The 7274-nt window shown below is 40.6% G+C and overlaps 1 pseudogene; it reads right to left on the bottom strand.

Annotated features, from left to right (window-relative positions):
* Positions 1-2505: 2505 nt before the first annotated feature.
* Positions 2506-7274, bottom strand: LOC120516118 (annotated as a pseudogene).

The raw sequence follows: 7274 nt of genomic DNA, 5'->3' as shown, positions 1-7274 counted from the left end.
AGGGATAATGCTGACAATCAGATGTTGAATGAAGTAGTGAATGATGTAGTGAAAACTGATGTATATCACAACGTACAACAGAATATATGATATGCCTGGTCACGTAATGCTGTAGCAGGATTTAAGCAGGTGGATGGCAAAAAGGCAAAATGACTGCAATCAAGTGTGTACAAGTAGTGTGTACTTGGTGTGTGAGTGTGTATGTGTATGTGCCCTGTGGTGGGCTGGCGCCCTGCCCGGGGTTTGTTCCTGTCTTGTGCCCTGTGTTGGCAGGGATTGGCTCCAGCAGATCCCCGTGACCCTGTGTTAGGATACAGCGGGTTGGATAATGACTGACTGACTATTTAATCATTAAAAGTGGAGTGGGTAAGTGGGTAAGCCCTATTTATATAGATAAGTTATTGGAATTCAATATCTCTGGTAGGTTTGCTGTTAGTAAAGGATCAAAAACACCAATTTAAAAGTTGATTGCCAAGATGGTGCAAACAGAAACAAAAAAGTCTTCCCTGGATATATGAAAGGGGGACACACCCTGGGCCCTTGATGTAGCAGTGGCGTTTATCAGTATGAACCAGTTGGTCAGTTTCAGTTCAAAGAGACCACTCGGTGCTGCTATGCAGGCACACCATCTCCAAAAGCAAAGGTGCAGTGGGCTTGTACTGGTAATTTTACAAATCAACATGAACTAAATATTAAAGGGTCTTAAACTGGGTCTCTGGATTTGTAATATGAGTTTCCTGCAGGGGAAGAGACTGAAGCATCTTTGAGACATCCAAAGACACTAGCTATATATATATATATATATATATATTGTGAACTGGGACCCGGACACAGGCAGACGGACATCGTATGTTCACCCACAAACACTATTTATTTACAATATTTACAATCTTTAACTCAGTGATCTTCCCAGTGCCTCCAGCACCGTTCCCCCAAATGTCCAGGCCTCACAGTCTCTGCGCCTCTCTCTTGGCCGCCTCAAATCCTCTCTCCAGCTCTGTCCTCTTCCACCCGACATCCACCAATGACTGGAGGGAGGCTGCCCCTTAAATAGGAACCCGGATGGGCTCCAGCTGCTTCCCGGCACTCCTCTGAAGACACACCCCAGTGTGGCGGAAATGCCGGCTGCGCACCCGGAAGCCCTCTGGGTGTCCCCTGTCTTCTTCCCCTTCTTCTTTGGGCTCCAGACTTCTACAGGCACCGGGGAGCCACCTGGTGGTGGCCACGGGTCCCAACTGGGCTGGGCTTCCAAGCCCTTTACCCGAGGCCCCCAACATAACCAGGGCGGAGGCCCCCTCGTGGTCTGGAGGAGGCACAAGCCCTCCTCCGGTCCTCCTGGGCGTCCCGGCCAGGCTCCAGCCCCGGCCGGGGGCCACAATATATACTGTATATATATAGATAGATAGATAGACGGATGGATCTTTATTGTCATTGTAACTTTTACAAAGGAACAACGAAATTGAAGGTGCAGTCGACTCAGTGTGAGGCATAAGAGTTAAAAAGACAAGAAGAGAGAAAATAATAACAAACCGAATAGTAATAAAAGTACTTTACAAATAATACAAATTGCACTGGTTGACTTAAGGTCTATATTACACATTGCGAGAATGATATGGAGCAGTTTTATTCTGAGTTCAGGGCCATGATTGCTTTTAGATAAAAGCTGTTTTATATATATATACAGTATACAGTAGTTGGATTGACCTCTAGACACACAGTTAATGAATTAATGAATTGTTTTCACAAAAAAAACTGGTATGAGAGAATAAATAAGATGGGAGGTTCTGGAGTGATGAGCTATTAGCCACTGATATCCTTGCATCATTATTCAGTGCAACATAAAACAGTGATGTGGAAGACTGATTAATTTATAGCATATTTATTTCTATAATAAAAAATACAAAGCTTTTGACCCTGTTAAGAAACTCGGAGGTCCCTATATAATTTTTTAATTGTCTACAGAACGATTAATTATTATAATGCATAAATTAAAACTTTTAATTTAGTACTGCTGAAACTTATGTAGTACTTTCTGCCGAGTCAATCCATCTCCAGTCTCAATTATAAGGATAAACATCTGACAAACCTCACTCTCTAACATTATAAAGAAAAGTTTATAATAAAACAGATGCTGTTCCAGCAATGAGGTGATCCTGACATGATGAGGTGGCTTCACAAATGAGCAGCTCTCTGCTGACTTCTTCTGAACGTTAGAGTAATGAGGAGGGATGTTTTAGTCTCATAGCCAAAGTGCCGTGAAGGTGTTGGCCGCACCATATGCTCCAGTAAGATTTCTGAATGTCGGGAGATTGCAGATATAAAGTTTGTTTGGTCCAAGCTGCAGCAGCTCTAATCATCTTAAAAGCATATGAGTTAATGGGCTGAAAAGAGATGTTGAGAGAGAGTTTAAGGACTGACATGGGGTGCAGCCAAATACACAAATCAAAAGAAACCAGTAATTTAAAAGTATATTCCAACTGTAATGAATGTTGTTTTTGACTTTGCTTACTTCTGAGTTCATTCCTGGGCTGTTGTGTTGTACTTTTCCCTGTTTTGTAAATACATACAATCTCTGCCACTATAACGTCATCTGGGTTTGGGTTGTGTAACAGTGAACAAGTGGACAAAAACAGTTAATGGAAGTGACCGCAGTTACCTAAAAATATCATGACAAATATTGCTGGCACTGTAATACATGGAGGATGCATTCTTCTTGTGAAAGCAACCTTAAATGAATAGTCTGTGGGAAAATGTATGGTAAAGAAGAACCCACCACCATGATATGCACTGTAGTTCGGTCCAGTAGGCGATTGTCTGGCTGTGCTCACTTGCTTGTTTCTGACAATTATTCAGTCTAGCATTTAAGCACTTGGATGTTGCCACTGTCAAATTAGAGCATTAGAAAAAATCGGGAGCAGTCTCCCCAAGAGTTTTTCGTATACTCTGATATGAGGATGGATATTTGAGGAGTAAACCGCAAGACAATGATTATATTTTTAAATTATGTACATTAAAGATCCACCAAATCAAATTAATAATATATTGAGCAATTATTATGAAAGTAAAGTTGAATAAATCGGACTCTGCAGTTGCATAAATAAAAACAAAAAAGTACAGTTTCTGGAAATAGCTCAAAAGTTGATAGAAATCTACATATTGTACCTAATACTTATATGCAAAATTTGGTTGACCTAAGTGAAAGCGTACTCAAGTTATCATGTTTACACACACACACAAACATAATTCCAAAAATGGCATTTTCAGACTCAGGGAGGACTAAAACGTCAAGATTCATCAAAATCTCGAAATCAAATTTTTGGACAATTCCAATACTTTCCCTATACTTCATATACAACAAAGTAAAAATGCATCAGGAATAGGCCATTCAGCCCATTATATTCACTGAGATTGTCCAGAATAAAGTCAATTCAAGATCTGAAGGTCCCTAGACTCCTACTCTCTACCAAATTATTTGGTACTTTATTCCATGTTTCTATGATTCATTGACATGGCATCAAGAATGACAGGAAGGGAAGTAAATACCAAGGAGCTGGCAAAAAATGAAATAAAGATTCTTTAAATGTAGAAAGTGAAGTTTAATGTAATGCAACAATGTAATGCAATCTGTATATATAATTCACTAAGGCAAGACACCCATGGAAAGGCAAGACACCCATGGAAAGCACGCCGGAAGGGGCGTGGATTCACTAAGCCGCTGACAAGTAAGACACCTATGGCGCACGCAGGAAGGAGCCACGCCCACCAACTCCAATACCATTGGATACGACGACAACTCGTAGAGCCACGCCCACCAACTCAGACGCAACGACACAGAAAAACGGCATTGTTTATATTCGTCTGTCGTAGAGGCCACATGCAATTCTGAGCCACCTTGACTGTTCATAGAGGCATGTTTCTCGCGGAGGTGAATCGCCATATGCAGCGTGTAAAACGGTTTGCGGGGTATCCCATGGGATCCTTAAAACAATCCTTTACAACTGAGGTTAAAACACAATGAAGTAAGAAGTTAAAAACCAAGTTTTCGGTTACAATGCACGTCCACGTGCACCATAGCAAACTGTTTTACATGCTACATACAGCAATTCGCACTACTACCGTGGTCGGGTGTCTTGGTGGATTATATATAAAAAAGCAACCAAAACCACACAGAGCAATGAAAAGTCTACGTGAGTCACAGGTGTATGTGGACTGTGCAAGGAAGACAACGACTCAAGTGCCGAGTTAGAGATGGGCACATGAGCAGGCAGGGCGCGATGGCGGTCCGCCAGTTTTCAGTCACGGACGATTGTGTGTTGGTTCGTTCCGTGCATTGTTACAATGTTGCTTTTCTTGCTGATTTATTACATTACCGATTTTTCAAATGTTAATTTTCTCCTGTGCTTAAAAATCATTAAAAACCAGCCTGATTATGCGGCGTATGGTACGCCGCGGGTTGGCTAGTAAGTTATAAATGTATCATGGGCGACACTGTGCTACAGGAAGAAATCCCCAAAAATAATTTAAAGGCTAAAACTGGCAAAACATTCTAATCATTTCACCAAAATTTAGATAAGAATAAAATGGCAAATAAAATGTAAAATTAAATTGTAAAAACTGTTGAATATAAATAAGAAGTGTTATGCTCTGAGCTCATGAGATGCCATCTAGAGTACTGTGTTCAGGGGCCTCATTTATAAAGCTTGTGTACACACATAAAGTGTCTCGAAAACTGCATACACCACTTCCCACGCAAACATCGGGATTAATAAAATGAAAACAGGAAACTTGCGTATATTTACACAAACTCTGACCCATTTGTATGCAACATTTCAGAGAGAAATGATAACACCCTTGAACAAGCAAGGAAATGCAGCAAACCACCTAAATACTGGATCACACGTATAATAATCAATATTAGAGAACTGTTATTATGATGTGACAAACATATCACACCTCAAAACAATAAATATAATGCTCAGACTGTATTTGAGTTCCTTTTAAGAGGGACAATGCTACGTATTTGCACTGAAGAACTTTGTCAGGTTTTTGTTGGTTTGGACATGTGCAGAGGAGAGATGCTGGGTATATTGGGAAAAGGATAGTAACGACAGAGTTGCCAGGCAAGAGGAAAAGAGGAAGGCCTAAGAGGAGGTTTATGAATGTGGTGAGAGAAGACATACAGGTGATGGGTGTCACAGAACAAGATGCAGAGGACAGGAAGATATGGAAGAAGATGATTTGCTGTGGCAACCCCTAACGGAAGCAGCCGAAAGAAGAAGAAGAAGTTACGTTTCATTTCAGCCAAATGTTGTCACTTTTCCAGGAACTAACCAACAATTCAGGAATATCTCAGCCAGGCTTCACTCCATCACATCTCCTATGCTTGGAAGCTTTTGACCGACCAGTGAGATACTGCATCCAGTTTTTGTATGGTGTGGGTGTAAAACATATAACATAACATTTTCAGCAGGGTCTGCTTTCCCAACATAATGGGATCACTTTAATGCACTCATATTGTGATAGGGGAACCTAGCGAGAATGAAACTGCTTTTTTTTCACCGTAAATAGTTGCATTCTATTAACGCACAAGTTATCCAAGACGTGACTGGCAAACATCTTGTCTGCGTTTTAAAAAGTCTACATTTTTTACAAAGCGGAGCCAGTTTTTCCAAAAGTCTCTTTATTTAGAGGATACAAATGCCAGGTTTATGTGAATGAAAGGTGGAAAAAGAAGCTAATGTCTGCGTTATTAAAGGAAAACATAGTAGTGTGGACGTAGCCTAAGTAAAGAACATTAAAGATCAAATCCAGGAAGCAATTGATTATCCAAGTAATCTTGGGAATAAACAACCAAGACATTAAGTTAAAGCAGAAATCTTGACGACTTTTGCAAAGTCCCTGGATGACATATTGCGATAGCTTAGCTATTCGATAACCAAACAAGATGCAAAAAATGAAATCTCAACACATGAAAAGATTTTATTTCAAGCCATTAAATCTCATTTTCCTTATTGTAAGAATTACTGAATTATGAAAACATTTTATTTATGATTATTTCGTTAAATTGTTATCCATATGTTGATCTGGCTAAATTTTATACCGAGTGCCCTTCCTGACAACCCTCCCTATTTATCCGGGCTTGGGACCGGCATGAAGAAACACAGTGGTTTGTACATCCCCTGTGGCTGGGTTGTGATTATTTAGTTTAATAATAATAATTCTTTACATTCATATAGCACTTTTCTCACAACTCAAAGCACTTTACATGGGGGCACTTCAAACACTACCAATAAGCAGCATCAAACTAGATGAGGCAACGGCAGCCATTTTTGCATCAGTATGCTCACCACACGTTAGCTGTTAGGTGGTGAAGTGGTGGAAGAAATAGTAGGGGATGATTAGGGGGCCAGATTGACTAAGCCATGGAGGGCAATTTAACCTTGGACATCGGGATACACGCTACTCTTTACGAAGGATCTTTAATGACCAGAGAGAATCAGGGTTTCAGTTTTATGTCTTATTTGAGAGTCTGCACCATTTTTACATCACAATGTCCCAGTCACTGCACTGGGGAGTTGGGATCTACAAATAGACCACAGCGTGAGCACCCCCTTTTGGCCTCTCCAACACCTTACTTTAATATCAGAATATCTTTATTGTCATTGTAACAAATACATCGAAATTAGGTGCAGTCCCTGCGGTGTCAAAATATAAATAAATATAATTACAAAAGGATAAGAAGATATAAGGTAGAACACAAACATTCAACATAAGACCTTAATTGCACATGTAACTTTATTGCACAAGATGTCATCTATTGCACAGCTGAACTGGAGGTGATTAGGTAGCATTCAGTGCCCTAATAGCAACAGGGTAGAAACTGTTATTCAGTCTAGTTGTCTTTGTTTTGATGCTCTTATATCTTTTGCCTGATGGCAACAGTTGGAACATGTCATGAGCGGGGTGTTCAAGATATTTTCCGCTTTCCTGAGGCAGCGAGAGCTGTGCAGTTTATCCAGAGAGGGTAAAGAACAGCCGATGAACTGCTGGGCCGTCTTTACAATTCGCTGAAGTGTTTTCCTCTGCGCTGCTGTGCAGCAGGAAAACCACACGCAGAGGCAGTAGCACAGAATACCCTCAACAGAAGAGCAATAGAAGGACACCAGAAGTTTTTGGGGGATGTCATTTTTCCTGAGGACTCTCAGGAAATAAAGTTTCTGCTGAGCCTTCTTCGCCAGCTCAGCTGTGTTTACACCCCAGGACAGGTATTCCAT

This window comes from Polypterus senegalus, chromosome 15 (genome assembly GCF_016835505.1).
Source record: "Polypterus senegalus isolate Bchr_013 chromosome 15, ASM1683550v1, whole genome shotgun sequence".
Classification (NCBI taxonomy): Eukaryota; Metazoa; Chordata; class Cladistia; order Polypteriformes; family Polypteridae; genus Polypterus; species Polypterus senegalus.
This window is presented reverse-complemented; position numbering and strand designations above follow the sequence as displayed.